This window comes from Erpetoichthys calabaricus, chromosome 3 (genome assembly GCF_900747795.2).
Source record: "Erpetoichthys calabaricus chromosome 3, fErpCal1.3, whole genome shotgun sequence".
NCBI classification, from domain to species: Eukaryota; Metazoa; Chordata; class Cladistia; order Polypteriformes; family Polypteridae; genus Erpetoichthys; species Erpetoichthys calabaricus.
This window is the reverse complement of record NC_041396.2, coordinates 11656567-11674043: the sequence shown is the minus strand read 5'-3', so window position 1 is coordinate 11674043 and position 17477 is coordinate 11656567. Positions and strand designations below refer to the sequence as shown.

At 42.7% G+C, this 17477-nt stretch overlaps 1 protein-coding gene and 1 long non-coding RNA gene across 3 annotated transcripts in view; both read left to right on the top strand.

The window, feature by feature from the left end:
- The window catches only part of LOC127527047 (uncharacterized), a 31237-nt gene extending 18206 nt beyond the window's left edge, over nucleotides 1–13031 (top strand). Inside the window, exons 2-3 of the long non-coding RNA XR_007934411.1 lie at nucleotides 10245–10334; nucleotides 12975–13031. This is a non-coding gene — a long non-coding RNA (uncharacterized LOC127527047). The remainder of the gene's footprint in view (nucleotides 1–10244; nucleotides 10335–12974) is intronic.
- LOC114647755 (mannose-binding protein A-like) overlaps nucleotides 1–17477 on the top strand; it is a 473727-nt gene that overhangs the window by 417841 nt on the left and 38409 nt on the right. The gene's annotated exons all lie outside the window — the stretch shown is intronic.

The window sequence follows — 17477 nt, the reverse complement described above, 5'->3', positions numbered from 1 at the left end:
CACGAACCAGCAAAAAATCCGTGATATATATTTAAATATGCTTACATATAAAATCCGCGATAGAGTGAAGCCGCGAAAGGCGAAGCGCGATATAGCGCGGGATCACTGTACTGCTTTAAAATTTTTATTATGAAGAAAAGTAAACCTTTTTAAACTGAGGGAAAATGAATCAATAATTATTTCTTAAGGATCTCTTTGTATACCACGTTGTCAGTTTGCTCCACCGGTTGTAATATGACCAAGCTGTGTGCTGAGTTTACTCTTGAGCATGAAATCTAACGTGGTTTGTGCCCTTCAGAATGAAAACAGTTTGCAATCACCTTTTTAGTAAAAGGCGAGCTTTTAAGCCTGAGAAATCACCCCGTAAATGCACACGTTTAATTGCACATGTGTTAATATGTATGCTTACACATATATATATAATCTTCATTTGGATCTTGATCTTTGTTTGTCCGCAAATGAATTAGAAGAAGAAGCACTAGATGGCAGTAGAGAGACAGCTAAAACATAGGCATTGCATTAAGAATCTCCTCCAGGCTGATACTACTGAAGACTGAAGTACTCCAGTCACATCTCAAAACACAGACATTCAAACTAAACAAATTGTTGTGCTTTAAATTAACTAATCTTTATATATAATCTTCCTTTGGATCTTGATCTTTGTTTGTCCGCAAATTCTACGCATGCGTAGACCACCTTCCAGTTTAGTACGTTGTTGTTACTCACGGATGTCAACAATGTGCCGGAATAATGAAAAGGGTGGTGGACAGTGTTACGCTGGTTAGCTCCTGAGGCCTGGTTAGAGAATGAGATTGCCGAAGAAAAAAGATACGTGCCTACGTAACATATGAATGAAAGAAAGACAGTGGGTAAAATGAATGACAACGTAACAGCACGTTCCGGAAATTATTATTGTTACGTTGTAGCTGGCGAGTGCTGCGCGTCTTACAGTTGTACCCTGGCTTGCTCACATGTCAGTGAAGTGATCCCTATTAATGCTTTAAAGAGCCTGGATACCTATGTGTCCCCCTTTTATAACCATCGCTCCGTGTATATTGCCTTACTCTTTGGATTGCCACAAAGCAACCTGCGAGATTGGAGAAAGGTTGAGAAGAGATCGTGAGAGGAAACGACAGCGTCGTGAAAACGAGACAGACTGTGAATGGAGGGAAGCAGATATGCTCCTCCACCACCACATAATTACTATTCGGACAGTGATTCTGAGTAGGCCGTTCTTATCGAATCAATGTCCAAGGGTTTTCTTTTGTAATTTTGTTTCCCTTATAAAAAATCATAATGCTGTGCGACGAAGGGCCCAGTTCACAACCGGCAGCCGCGTTTAAACAGAGAGCCCTTCACAGACAACTTTAACACACACAATGTAGTTGGGCACACATGGCTAGTATATATATATATATATATATATATATATATATAGTGAAAAAGATGCTTCACCAGTGCCGACCCGACACAAACTGACACCGGAGGCATGTATATCTCTCTATATATAAAAAAAAATCCTGGAATGGAAAAGTAAGGCAACGATACGTGATCTTCTCAGAAGTTCTCGAAAGACATTTTAAAGACACGCGAGACAAAAAAGACTGACCATGGAGCGTATCGCAGGGACCGTAAACATGAGACTTGGTGCCACGAGATTGTCCCAGGGCAGTCTCGAGGGGACGTGGAACATAATATTCTTGCAAGACATGTCCTTAGTATCGAATAGGAGCACGGACAGCCAGCAAAACATTCAGAGCCTGTGCTCTCAGCAAAGAAGAAAGAGCAGCGCAGAGAAAAGGGACCCAAGGCGCGATACATACTGTATGCAGAGAAAGGTACAGAATATGAAAGCAGTAGCATTCGAAAGTATTGTAGCGTCCCAGCCAAGCTGAAGCCTTTTTTGCTTTAAGTGACTGTTAGGTCCAATCGAGGGAGGACAGAGTACATCATGGCAGACTGATAGCTGGGTGCTGATGGACGCGGTAAGGGGGAGGCGAGACCCGTGGGAGGAGGGGTTGGAGAGGGTGCTAGAAAGTTGTGCTTGGCGATTGTTAAAGTAGAACTTTTGTGACACTTTATTACGTTAGTCACTACAGTATCAAAAAAAGATAGCACAGATCGCATTGAAGCAAACAAAAAGAAATTAGTTTAAGTCAGAGAATTTCAAAAACGGGGTTTAACTCACATGCATTTATTGGTTACTTTGCAAAAAAAATGATTAACTGCTGATGATGTGGATCGTTTTGTCTGTGCTGAAATTCAAAACAGAAAATCCTATCCTAAATTATGGTACAAAGTCATTAAACACACAGACCTCATTTAAAAGATTCAGCATATTGGGACACGAAAGATTCCAAATATTGTTTTTACAGAAGTTCTGAAATAAAAGTGAAACTAATAAAATAGCAACAATTCAAAGAAAAAAAAATCTTGGAAAGAAAAAAGAAAAAATAATTGAGGTGCAAATTCGGAAAATAAGGCAAGAAATTATCAGACCGTAACAAGTAGAATTAAAACAAAGCATGTCCAGTCGGGCTCAGAATTGAAAGACAGAGAAAAAGACAAAGCAGAACTTCATAAAGACATTCACAAATGTTGGCGCTGTACACATGCAGAGCAGATTATGAAAGCAGAGCATTCGAAAGGCTCCAAAAAAAACAAACATATGTGCGGTTCAAATGTGGAGAAAGTTAAAGAATATGAAAGTAGGAAAATTAGAAAGTATAAAAAAGGAAAGTAAAGATCGCAGTAGCACAAGCAAACGGAAATTAATACTCGAAAAAGGGAAAATAATCACCACGGAGTAGGAGTCATTGAAAAAAAAAGCAGGACAAAGAGTAGAAAACAAAGTAAAACGTCATAAAGAGGTTACAAAACAAAAGGGCCAAACACATGCACGGCAGGTTAGAGATAATTCAGGAAAGGTTTCTCTGTATGGAATTTCAGCACAGACAAAGCGATATTATAGTTAATCATTTTTTTTGCAAAGTAACCAATAAATGCATGTGAGGTAAAACACGTTTTTGAAATTCTCTGACTTAAACTTCAAAGCCTTACAATGTTTACATACTTCTGACATATCACCTGTGTCCATATATTCGTCTCAATTGGCCTTTTAGTTATTTCTACGAGTAATATTTTTTTTTTTTTTGCGCTAATGCGATGTTTATTGCTTTCATATTCTGTATCTTGCTCTGCATGTGTTTTGCGCCTACGTTTTGTCTGAGTCTTTTGAATTCCCGTTTTCATTATCTCTAACCTGACAAAGTCATTAAACACAAGTCTCACTGACCTCATTTAAAAGATTCAGCATATTTGGACTCAAAAGTTTCCAAATACTGTTTTTACATAAGTTCTGAAATAAAAGTGAAACTAATGACATAGCAACAATTCAAAGAAAAAAAAATCTTAAAAGTGTGTCTGGAAAACCAAACACGGGTGTTGGTGAGCGAAGCGAGCAGGGGGCGAAGCACCCCTAGTATAAATAAAAGAAACAGTTTATTTTTCTTCACCTGTGGGCGCACGTCTTCCTCGTGTCCCACAGACAGTACACAGTCCCAAGCACAGCACACACCAAAACACCAATAAACTAAAGTTTTATCCTCCACTCCTCCTAGGCAGCTTCGTCCTCCTCCTCCCGACTCTGGCTCCTGAGTGCTGGTCGCTGGCTTCTTTTATTAGGCACCCGGAAGTGCTCCAGGTGCTTGATTGACAACACCCGGCTGCACTTTCAGGTGTAGCGAAATAACTGCCCAGAAGGGCCAAGCAGCTTCCACTGCAGCGTCTACCGGACCCAACAGGGCTGCACCCAACTCCAACCCCCATGAAGCCCTGGGAGAGTCCAAAGCACAGTTGCAACCCAGGGAGGCTGCCATCTAGCATCCAGGGAAAGGTATTGGGGCTCCCGTGCTTGCTCCCCCAGAACATATGCTGCAGGGGCGTCCCAGCCAAGCATGGAGCCCCGCCGTCTACCACAATATGTATGTGCTGTGAATATTCTTGTGCTGTCTGTAAGTAGTTATTATTTTTTTTTTGTCTCATTTCCTTTTCGGCATGTAGTTCATTATAAAGGGGTGCTTCAGGTGTATGGTCGTATTAATCAGTATCTGTTTACTTGTTCAGTTTTTGTTCGTGTAGGATTTTCTAAAGGGGAATAAGTTTATAATTCTGTTTGGGTTTTCATAATATATACTGTTTGTTTAACTGACTTAATTAATCTGGTGGTTATTTTTGCAGTTTATAAAGGACCCCTCCATCAAAGAGAATTAAATTAGGGCTAAGGTTCTATTTGTTTCCGATATAAATAGTCTCATTACTAAGAGTAGGGGGTTCTTGTGTGTGTCGGGCTTCTTATATTGCATTTTGAGGAACTCGCTACGGTGTGCAGAGCCACAATTTTGAAAATTGTGTCTCTTTCCAAATACTTATGGTCCTAAATGTAGTTTGAGCATGATGTTCTTTGACTTAACTCAACAGTTTTTATGATATAACCCAGTGGTTCTCAAACTGTGGGGCAGGCCCCCCCAGGAGGGCACAAAGTTACAAAAAGGGGGGCGCGAAGATGTGAAAAAAAGAAAACAAGAATCGAAAATATGAAAAATACATCTATTGAAACCAAAACATATTAACTTAAACTATATTCTGTTACTAGAAAAATAAAATCATTATCAAACCAGCAGACAAAGGGGGTGCTTTAGTCATCATGAACACATCAGATTATATACAGGGGGCACAAAGACAATTGTCCAATACTATGCATTATTACAAACTGCAAGAAGACCCAACAGATCTCTACAAAAAGGAACTAAAACAGATAGTAAGTAGCTTTCCTCTTGACATCAGGGATCATGTAAACAGTTTCATTCCTGAGAACCCCAAAATGGGTTACTTCTACATGCTTCCTAAAATCCACAAAGAAGGGAACCCAGGAAGGCCTATTATCTCAGGAATTGGCTCTCGTACAGAAAATATTTCAGGTTGGGTGGAGCACATCCTTAAACCCCTCACCCGTAATACAAGCAGCTACATCCAGGACACCACTGACTTCTGCTTTAGGCCCCTTACCTGAGGGAACCTTACTGGCCACAATGGATGTTGAGGCACTTTACACAAACATCCCCCATGATGATGGCATATTGGCATGTGAAATGTACCTCAAACAACGTGTACCCACAAAGTCAGTAATAGAGATGATAAAATTCACTCTGACACATAATCTATTCTCTTTTGGACAAGATTGCTACTTGCAACAAATGGGGACTGCAATGGGCTGTCGGTTTGCACCTCACTATGTAAACCTAATTATGGCAAAATTGGAGGAAGATTTCATGTCAATGTGCATCGTAAAACCAATGTTGCATCTCCGTTACGTAGATGACATCTTCATCATCTGGACTGCCAGTGAGAAGGACCTCCTCCATTTTCATAATGATTATAATTGTTTTCACCCCAACATAAAGCTGAAACTGAATTACTCAGAAACAGAAGTCGGCTTCCTTGACACCACCATTCAACTGAAAGACAACACCCTTGTAACTTCTGTTTTTCACAAACCGACAGACAGACGGCCCTACCTGAAAAGTGATAGCTTCCACCCCAAGCATATAAGGCACTCCATTATTTTCAGCCAAGCAATACGGTACAATCGTATTTGCTCAGACCCAACAGACCGGGATCAACAACTGCAGGAGCTCAGACAAGATTTCATCAGACAAGGTCATACCCCCCAAAGCAACAGACACTCAAATAAGAAGAGCTACTGCCATACCCAGAGTCAACCTTCTGGAATATAAAAACAAAGACAACAAGAACCGCATCCCTGTTTTTGTCACCTACAACCCACATCTTGAAACACTTCAAAAATTATAAAAGAACTTCAGCCAATACTAAACAATGACCAAACACTGAAAAATGTATTTCCTGAACGTCCCCTGCTGGCATACAGACAACCACCAAACCTTCAACAACTAATTGTCCGAAGCTCCCTAAGTGAACCAACAGAAAATGGCACATCTCCATGCTTACAGAAAAAATATAAAACTTGTGTCCACATCTATGATACAGACCGTATAGTTATAACACACTGACAACTTGAACATCACATAAAGGGATAATTTTTCTGCAGATCATCTAATGTAGTCTACCTCATTCTCTGCATGAAATGTCCTGACACTGCACTCTATGTGGGAGAAACTGGACAAACACTCCGCCAGAGAATGAACTTACACAGGTTCCACATTAAATATAGCGGCCCACTTCAACAGCCATGGACACTGTGAGAGGGACTTTAACCCTTTAACCGCCAACTCCCTAAATATTCCCCACGCCAGGCGAAATCTGAACAATTTTCGTTTTTTTACTTTTTTACATTTTTTTTACATTTTTTACATTTATTCAAGCAGTATTGACCACTAAATGTTGTGCAAGTTGCCAGTGTATACACGAAATCTATAAATGTAACCTGAATTCTCAGTTAAGCAAAACATCTTGATACCAAACCGTGCCCTTTTCAATGGTAGATACTGTCGAAACTGTAAGCGGCCCTTCCACGACAATAAACTTTCATCAACTGCAACTGACGGTCCTGGCATGTAGGGCAACTGAAATGCTTCAAATAAATGATCAATCAAAGGACGTAGCTTGAACAAGTGGTCGCGGTTTGGATCTTTCTTATCTGGCTCGTTTCTGTTGTCATTCAAATGAAAGAATTTCAGCAGCAAAGAGAATCGGTTACGTGTCATGACAGCTGCAAAAATAGGTGTTGCATACATAGGATCTGTAGACCAGTACATCTCAATATCTGGTTTTCTGATTATTCCCATCAACATCAAAATCCCAATGAATTTTTTCATTTCGTTTTCATCAGTGTCAAACCAAGCACGAACACGGGAATGTGGAGGTAAATTGGGATTTTTCTCAATAAACTGTGCTGCATACAGATTTGTCTGATGAACAAAATGTCTGATCAAATCAGGTGACACAAACAGCTCATAAAACTGCTCAGCAGTGTAATTGTTTACATCAACAATAAAGCCACACGTTCCCTCAAACGAATGCAGAAAAGGTAGTTCACCACGGGCAGCAGCCCAGCTGAGATGCTGCGGATACACCCACTCAGCGCCGTCATCCGATGCGTCTTCATTCACAGTATCATGCAGCGCACGTTGCTGCTCATCACTGTCGCTAAAATCTTCATCAGAACTGCTACAATCATGATCAGAACTGTCCAAAATCGCCTGCAAAGCCTCACTTGAAGTCAGTTTACGTTTCGCCATATTCACAGCTGTTACATGCGAATCACGTCACATGACCGGCCAAAACAACCACAGACTTGTCGAAATACAACGTAGTAATAATACCCACGCCAAACCGTCAGTTATACTACTTGCCAGGCATTCATATAACCACAGGCAAATGTGCCAGATAATTCCGGCAGTATGGCGTTAGCAATAAAACAACGGTGCCGGATATATCCGGCAGAGGGCGGTTAAGGGGTTAAAGTCACAGGGCTTATGTGCAACTTCAAAACATAGCAAGAGAGAAAAGAATGGGAAGTTAAACTCATGCTAAAATTTAATACGTTACAACATGGATTGAACAGAGACATGGGTCTTATGGCCAGGTATGAGAATTGTTTACATCTCTCAGAATGACAGACAACCTGACTACAGATCCACATTGTATTGAAAAAATTCATTACAAACTTCAAAAGACTTTGTTGGACAGTCATCTTATCCAAAGATCTTGACCATACATTGTTCTTCTCTCTCTTGTTAAATTAATTAATTTTTTACATTTAAAATTTCTCATTTAAAGATTTACCAATGTTATTTCTTGTCCTAGAGTGTGTATATAAACATAGGGAACTCCAGTCTCTGTATTACATCTTGCCTGAAGAAGGGGCCTGAGTTGCCTCGAAAGCTTGCATATTGTAATCTTTTTAGTTAGCCAATAAAAGGGGTCATTTTGCTTGGCTTTTCTCTACATTCATAATGGCTAACACGGTACAACACCCTAGTACTATAGAAAAATAAATATAGAGTTAGATAAATGTCGATAAAAGTTAAGTACGTATAATAAAGACAGATAGATAGATACTTTATTAATTTCCCAAGGGAAATTCAGATACTCCAGCAGCATTATACAGATAAAAAACAATATTAAATTAAAGAGTGATATAAATGCAGGTATAACAGACAGTAACTTTGTATGATGTTAATGTTTACCCCCCCCCCCGAGTGGAATTGAAGAGTCTCATAGTGTGGCGGAGGAACGATCTCCTCAGTCTGTCAGTGGAGCAGGACAGAATATGCATCTATGATATATTATTAATTAAAAAAGAATAAATTGGTATTAGTGGGCTCCTTTCAAAAAAACCTTAGGGGGGGGCACGATTAAAACTGTTATGAAAACGCAGGTCGCAAATACTTAAAGGTTGAGAAACGCTGATATAACCTAACATTTTATTTGACTTTATAATTGCTTCAGTGTGTTGCTTAGTCGATGAAAATGTTTTTTCAACATAAACTACACACACAGGGCTCAACAGTACCTGTAGCACCCCCTTGGCGGGACCCATGGAACCCAACAGGGCTGCACCAAACTCCAACTCCTATGGAGCCCTGTTGGAGTCCGAGGCACCGCTGCAACCCAGGAAGGCTGCCATCTATCTCTCCAAGGGAGGTACTGCTCTGGATGTGTTCTCTCCCCAAGTCCTTCTAGAATAAAGGTATCCTGGCTTGGCACAAATCCTGCCGACTACGCCACTTGTGGCCTGCAGAGGGTATCCCTCCCTCCCAAACCTGACACAGACAGATTCAGGACACAAGTTCGATACGCACACTTTTGTGGGAAACACTTTCCCTCATTTCTCACCTGCATAGCTCAATAATTACAATAACAAAGCACAGTGTTCTTCATGCTCTGGTCTCTGTATCTCTTTTGTCGTCTCCATTCCTCTTCTAGGCAAGCATTGTCCTCCACATCCCGACTCTGGCTCTCGGAGTAGAGGTGGCTTGCTCCTTTTATAGGGCACCTGGAAGTACTCCAAGTGCTCAATGACCTTCTTCCAGCAGCACTTCTGGATGTGGTAGGAATGCTGCCACACAGGGCTCAACATTACCTGCAGTACACCCTGGCAGCACCCATGAAACAGGGCTGCACCAAACTCCAACTCCCATGGAGCCCTGTGGGAGTCCAAGGCACTGCTGCAACCTAGGGGAGCTATCACCTACTGCTCCAGGAGAGGTACTGTACAACTTTGGATGTGTTCTCTCCCCTGGTCCTTCCAGCCAGGTAAGGGTCCCAGCCATCCGCCATAGCCTTAACTGAGCTACTCACTTTATTCCATTGTGTGTAATCGCAGTTTAACTTAACTCAATTAATTTGTCCGAGTTACAGCACAGGTAAGGTTCACACATAGAAATCAACAATATATATATATATATATATATATATATATATATATATATATATATATATATATATATATATATAAAAGAATCGTTGGCGCACTTAGTTGGACCTAATATGCCATTCACAACTTCACATGTACTCATGGTGTCCTTCCAGAACTTTCCGCGCACTTCACATTTACATCCGTGGTGAAGCACAGGAATCTCACAGCTCCGCCTGGGATGATGCCAGTAACTTCATCTTAATGCACGATTTATTTGCATCCCCTTTTTTCATATTTCCTTTAGACAGCAAATTTATATAAAGTAGGCATCCGACTCTTCGTTTGTCTGTCCCTTCCTTTTTTTTCAAAGCCAAGCTCTCTTTTTCATCCACGTTCCAATAAGCCAAACCCGTTCAATTCCTCTCACGTTTAACACTGACCACCAAAAAAAACTTTTCGGCTCTTTTTTTTTTTCACTCTCATGCTTTCCACAACCTCGCTCTGTCTCCACACGCTCTTCCACTTACCTCGCTCTGTTTCCACACGCTCTTCCTCTCACCTCGCCAAGAAAAACAAAAATCATTGGAGTACTAAGGGCGCACTATACCTTGATTGGTAGTAAATAGCACCAATCACAACTCTGTTCCTGTGTCACTGAGGCTTACTTCTAAGTTTACTGTTATACCCAACTAGGAGGGCCTACACTTATTACCTCATTAGAAGTCCATCTCCTTCTGTTATATAGGAATAAAGTCAATGACAATTCAAAAATGTGAAAAATCTGTGACTTTTGCTTTTGCTGTAATGTTTGGAAGTTGAGTTACCCACTGAAATCTTTTTGCAGGTATACCTGGCCTACGTGGAGACTTAGGACCATCAGGCCCACGAGGAGCAGCAGGCCTAAGGGGTGAGAACGGATTACCAGGACCCCAAGGTATCGGAGCAGAGATCTGGAGTTTCTTTTTCTTTTTGCTTAGTTGGCTTTTAATCTCAGTTTAACCCTTAAACCACCGGAACCAGCTATTGTCCGTTCCCAGTGCAATTTGCCAGCACACCGGAGCTGATCAGTCAGTGCAGTACATTCGTTGAGCAGCCAGCACGGGACCAGTGGCGCCCCCTGCAGCATCACTGCCCCTGGGATTCAGCCCCTTACCTCTGAGTGCAGCCAGTTCAAGTGCAGTTGGCTCGGTGATTTACTGAATTTCATCAGTGGTGTCACTTGAACCTTGTACATATAATAATAGAGTATTCTAGTAGTTTTTTTTACAGTTTTTACAGTTCATTGGCAGTGTGTAAAATGATCAGTGTTGCAGTAAATGTGTGTTCCATTAAAATTTCACTTTTTCTTGGTGAATTGTAATGTTTCCTTAAAAAGTGCAGCAAAAAAGAATTTGGTGTCCGGGGGTGCATCAACCCCCCAAGTATGTGGCAGTTTAAGGTGTAAGTGATAAGTGACACTTGTTTTTAGGCAGTCACTGCAATACACTGGGGAAATTCCTAAAGACTGTCAGTCAGTCAGTCTCCAACCTACTATATCCTAACACAGGGTCACGGGGGTCCGCTGGAGCCAATCCCAGGGCGCAAGGCAGGAACAAATCCCAGGCAGGGCACCAGCCCACCTCAGGACACACACACACACACATCAAGCGGACAATTTAGAATCGCCAATGCACCTAACCTGCATGTCTTTGGACTGTGGGAGGAAACCCATGCAGACACAGGGAGAACATGCAAACTCCACGCAAGGTGGACCCGGGAAGCGAACCTCAGGTCTCCTTACTGCGAGGCAGCAGCGCTACCCACTGCGCCACCCTACTAAAGACTGCAAGATGGTAAATATTATCCCGTTTTATAAAATGGGGAGATTGGGCAGAGCCAAGCAACTACAGGCCAGAAAGCTTAACATGCATCACAGGGAAATTAATGGAAGGAATTATTATGGAGAAAATTGAATCAAGTCAAGTCTAATGGGATTTATTGTCATACCATCAATACCCCTAACTTGGGACATTAAACAGCAGAAAGAAATGATGTTTCTCGGGGCCACAGTGGAATATTTAGACAATACTTTAACAACAGAAGAGCTCAGAACAGGAGTTTGACTGAACAGTCGGCTTGGGTTCAGAAGATGAAGGTCGTGTTTTATGAACATGCTGGAATTCCATGAGGAAGCTACAAAAGGATACGAGCAGAGTGGAGCACATGGTTTTATTTATCAGGACTTTCAGGAAGCTTTTGATAAGGAGCCACACGAGAGGTTGGGCACCAAACTAAAAGAAGTGGCAGTTCATGGTGTGGTGTGTGAATGGGTGCAGAATTGGCTCAGACTCAGGAAGAAGAGGGTGATGAGGGTGTGAGGAACCTTCTCAGAACTGGCTGACATTAAGAGCCAGGGGTTAGTACTGGAGCCACTGCTATTTTTGATATGTATTGTGAACTACAGAGGGCGCCACTGAACCCCAAACCCAGACACAACTGACATGAACGCAGTCACAGGTTCAGTTCTAATGGATTTTTTTGCTTCCAAATACCTTCTATCACACAGCATGTACATGGACGGTGAATTCCCTTTTTCTTCTCTCTCCCTACTGCTCTTCTGCTCACAAGTGTTGTCCTCTGCCTCCTGACTCTGACTCTTTGAGACAAAGCAGAGCGGATCACTTTAAACCGAATCCCAAGTGAACATCCAAAAGCTGACAGAAGCACTTCTGGGTCAGGTGGAAGTTCCTATAATGTTCCTATAATGCACACAACAGGGCTGTCCCACGGGACCACATTTCCCAGCCTGTTCATGTGAGAGTAGCAAAACATGGATGCTGCCATCTAGCGAGTCAGGTGAATATAGACCCTGAACAGACTAACTCCCCCCGATCCTTCCATCATTCTGGCCTCCCTCCCAGGCAAGGGATCAATTCACACAACTGGGTCGGGCCGTCAGTCCTTTGCTTTTCTTCCACGTCAGCCTCTTTCCTGGCAGGGAGGCCATTTTCCTTTCTGGAGGGGATGACGGACAATCCCATATGGCACCTACAATATATTAATGACTTGGAGAAGAATATAAATAACAAGCTGGTTAAGTTTGCAGATGACACCAAGCAAGGAGCATTGGCAGATCATCTTGAATCTGTGGAATCATTTCCGAGGGACTTGGACAACAAGGCAATGTAAACTATTAGATGTTGGAAGTAAACATTTTTAAACTGTTTTATCTTTCTTTACCACTTTGGAGCGCTTCACCAAAAGAAAACTCCATAAGTGGACTCACACATGTTTTTAGGTTTCTGACTTAAATGAGTTACTCACCTTATTCCAGGTTGTTTTTGCATGTAATCACTGTCATCGTTTCCCTTGGGTATTTGCTGTAAACTGTATTTGTAAATAAGAGAAACCTTTTGAATTTGTTGGCCTTCCTTAGTATTAACCTCGCTACAAGTCCATCTCCTTCTATTATAGTATATACAATATATAGTCATTGAAAAGTTCAAAATATGAAAAAATGGGAGTTGCTTTTGCTGTAATATTTGGAGGTTGCGGCCACAAGTGCTCAAGTTTCCCTCTGAAATCTTTTTTGCAGGCCCACCTGGACCTCATGGATTTGGAGGCGAACAAGGCGCACCAGGCGCACGAGGCAAACCAGGCCCAAAGGGTGAAAAAGGTAGGGTAAGAATGTATCCCGGGAAGTGTCTGAGACAGCCAATTTGGCTAAACAAATTAGACACAATGAATTAACAAGATCTAAACTGATTCACTGAACAACAAGTCAGCGGTAATGCAGTCTATTAGCAGGTGGTATCTGCACTGCAGCAGGAAGGCATCTGGGCTTCCACCTGCTGCTGGGTGTCATGTCAATTTTAGAACTGAACTAAACAATATTCATGAATCATTTTTAAAAGATCTAAACTTGTAGCTGCTTTAAGGTCTGGAATTAACGTCATTGCCTGATGTTTGAAACTGATTATTTCTGATAAGAATTCTCAGAATTTATAGGGCGATATCATACAAGGAAAAGAGTGTATTGAGCGAGAGCATCCGATGCAAATCGTCAGTTTGCTTAAGGTATTTGGCGAACATTGCAACATACATTTGGCTTTTTTCTTTATTTTGCAATTTATTCATTTTCATTTTTCATCAGTTTGGCACCCTTTCCCATTGTTCACCTCAGGCAAGTGCCTCGTTTGCCTCACCCTTGCCCCAGCCCTGCCCTACATTTATACAGTAATGTTCCTTGCATCATCCATCGACGGCCGGCGCTTATAGCATGAGCGCAATCTTTTCGGATTCGCTTTTGTGCCGAACTGCTACAGCGCTTGGAGCCTGCGGGTGCTTCGGGATGCTCTTCCGCGTGTCGTCCCGTTGGGGGGAATCCCAAAAGAGAGAGAGAGAGAGTGAGAGACCCCTCCCTGTCTGCTCCCCCTTAGACTTGCACGAGACCACTGACGTGCTGGCGGGGGGCCGGGAAGCCTGGATGCCAGCACTATCAAACCGCTGTGTCTGTTCCAGCCCACTCTCTTTCTCCCCCAGCGCCTGGCTGTCTTTCATCATGCCTGCGTCCATTGTAGGGGTTGTGCCTACTTGGCACCTCATACTATTTACTTTTTCTTTTTGCTTAGTTGGCTTTGAATCTCAGAGAACTAGCGTTGAAGTAAACCCTTAAACCGCCAGAACCAGCTATAGACAGTTTCCAGTGCAATTTGCCAGCATGCCAGAGCTGATCAGTCCGAGCCGTACATTCGTTGAGCAGCCAGCACATGACCACTGGTGCCCTCTGCAGTACTGCAGCATCATTGTCCCTGGCATTCAGCAAAAAAGGATTTGGCGTCCAGGGGTGCGTTAACCCCCCCAAGTATGTGGCAGTTTAAGGTTTAAGTGATAAGTGACACCTGTTTTTAAGCGGCCACTGCATACTGGGGAAATTCCTAAAGACTGCAAGTTGGCAAATATCATCCCATTATATAAAATGGGTGACAGGGCAGAGCAAAGCAACTATAGGCCAGTAAGCTTAATGTGCATCACAGGAAGATTAATGGAAGGAATTATTAAGGATAAGATTGAGTCAAGTCAAGTCTAATGGGATTTATTGTCATAACATCTATACCCCTAACTTGGGACATTAAACAGCAATGAGAAATGATGTTTCTCTGGGCCACAGTGGAATATTTAGAAAACTAGACATTAAGCCCGTTACAATAACGGGCGCAAGAACAGTAGTTCATAAACATTACTAGGAACAGTCCATATTAAATGGCAAGGGACCTTTTACCTCATTAAATTTTTTCCGTAAAATGCCTAGAATTTTCTCTGACGGTAATACTGGCTTTGCTGTTTGTAATATGCGTTTAATTTTCTGTCACAACAGTGAGCAATCAGCAGATTCTGCCCAGCAACTGATGTAATGTGCGCGAAAATAAATCTACTTTTAAAGGTCATTGTATTGTAATATCATGAAAATTCGTATATTTAGGAAAACCCTTTCAACGACTGACACTTTACCGGGCCAAGCTTCTTAATCGCAAATCTGACATCCTCAGAGTGAACACTTGCACAACAATGGGGAAGCTGGTCTCCGCGTCTCAGTACCCGATTGGATTTTTCGTGTTTTATGTTTTAGGTCTTACTTCATTTATCGAAATCCGATTGGATCGGCCCTTGCGATATTTTATAAGTCCCGCCGTCTTGTGTGACGCGTCAGCATCTGATTTGAAGCATCGCACCGTGCCCCACGCATGCGCACTTCACCAGAAGACACACACACGGACACCGGACACTGGACGCACACAGGGGTTTTATTAAAGAGGATACTTTAACAACGAGTTTAACTGAAGGGTCTGCATGGGTAGAGAGGAAGGTCGTGTTTTATTAACATGCTGGAATTCCATGAGGAAGCTACAAAAGTATATGAGCAGAGTGGAGAGCATGGTGTTATTTATCTGGACTTTCAGAAAGTCTTATGATGAGGAGCCACCAAACTAAAAGAAGTGGCAGTTCATGGTGTGGTGTGTGGATGGGTGCTGAATTGGCTCAGACACAGGAAAGCAGAGGATGATGAGGGTGTGAGGAACCTTCTCAGAACTGGCTGACGTTAAGAGCTCTGTCTCTCAGGGGTTAGTACTGGAGCCAGTGCTATTTTTAATATGTATTGTGAACTGCAGAGGGCGCCACTGAACCCCAAACCCCAGACACAACTGACATGAACACAGTCACAGGTTCAGTTCTAATGGATTTTTTTGCTTCCAAATACCTTATATCACACAGCATGTACATGGACGGTGAATTCTTCCCGTTTTCTTCTCTCTCCCTACTGCTCTTCTGCTCACAAGTGTTGTCCTCTGCCACCCAACTCTGACTCGTTGAGGCAAAGTAGAGCAGATCTCTTTAAACCGAATCCCAAGAGAACATCCAAAATCTGATAGGACTTCTGGGTCAGGTGGAAGTTCCTGTAATGTTCCTATGATGCACACAACAGGGCTGTCCCACAGGACTACAATTCCCAGCCTGGCCATGTGAGAGTAGCAAACCATGGATGCTGCCCACTAGTGATTCAGGTGAATATAGACCCTGAACCCTGATTAACATCCAGCGCTGCCGTGAGTGGCAGCCTTTTCAGCAGCTCCGTGTATGACTGTATATGTATGTGTACTTTTCTACTTTTATTTTTCTATTTTTATTTATTGATCACTCCTATTACTTTATTTTATGTGGATTCGTTCCCTGGACACACTTACTTTTACAACATGGGCATGGATTTTTACACGCCGAGACTCGCCTATTCAAGTACTCAAATTCGAGCGCTGAGAACAAATGCAAGTGCCGGTGTGGTTCCCTATTTACCTGATGAGGTAAGAAGGTGGTATCGTGGCAGCAGAGCCAGCGCTAAGCTAAAAATGAAGCGGCTTGCGAGAAAGTGGCGATTCAAGCCTTCGGTGCCTTCTGTGATTCTGGGGAATGTAAACTCAATCTCAAATAAGATCGACGAACTGGCTGCGCTGGTGAAAAATGTCAGGACCTACAGAGAATGCAGTTAGTTGTGTTTTTGTGAAACGTGGCTAAATAACACCATCCCAGATGCTAATGTGGAGCTACCCGGGTTTAGCACAGTTAGAGCGGACAGAGACGCAAGTACCTGTGGGAAGCACAAAGGAGGAGGACTCGCTCTCTATGTTAATACACGGTGGTGTCACTCTGGACATGTTAACATCAAAATCTCCACTTGCTGCTGGGATATCGAACTGTTGGCCGTAAGTTTACGTCCCTACTACTTGCCCAGAGAGTTTGGACATGTCATTGTTGTCATCGTGTACATACCTCCTCGGGCGGACGAGGAGTCAGCGAGTGACATCATCCATTCTGCTGTTGCTAAGTTACAAACGCAGCACCCTGAGGCGCTTGTGCTAATCGCTGGAGACTTTAACCATGTGACGCTGGACAAAACATTACCTGCATTCTCCCAGTATGTGGACTGTAACACCCGGGGAAATAAGATTATTGATTTACTGTATGCAAACGTTAAAGACGCATACAGCGCCACCCCGCTGCCTGCGCTTGGGAAAGCAGATCATAACCTGGTTCTGCTTCAGCCTCACTATAAACCAAAAGTGAGAGTCCTACCTGTAACCACACGATCATTCAGGAAGTGGACCCTGGAGGCTGAGAATACTCTGAGAGAATGTTTTGGAACTACAGACTGGGATATCCTGCAGGGATCTCATAGTGAGAACATTGAGGAAGTTGTTGACTGCACTACTGACTACATCAACTTCTGTATGGACATTGTAGTTCCAGTAAGAACTGTACGCTGCTATGCTAACAACAAACCATGGATTACAAGTGACATCAAGGGCCTTTTGAACCAGAAGAAAAGGGCTTTTAAAGACGGTGATCAGCATTAGCTCAAGCGCGTGCAGAAGGAACTCCGAGTCCAGCTCAGGGCGGCGAAGGAGCAGTACAGGAGAAAGCTGGAGCAGAAGTTGCAGAATAACAGCATGAAGGAAGTGTGGGATGGGATGAAGATCATCACTGGCTGCAGCTCGAAGCGGGGTACCACCATCGAGAGAGACGTAAAGAGAGCAAACCAAATGAA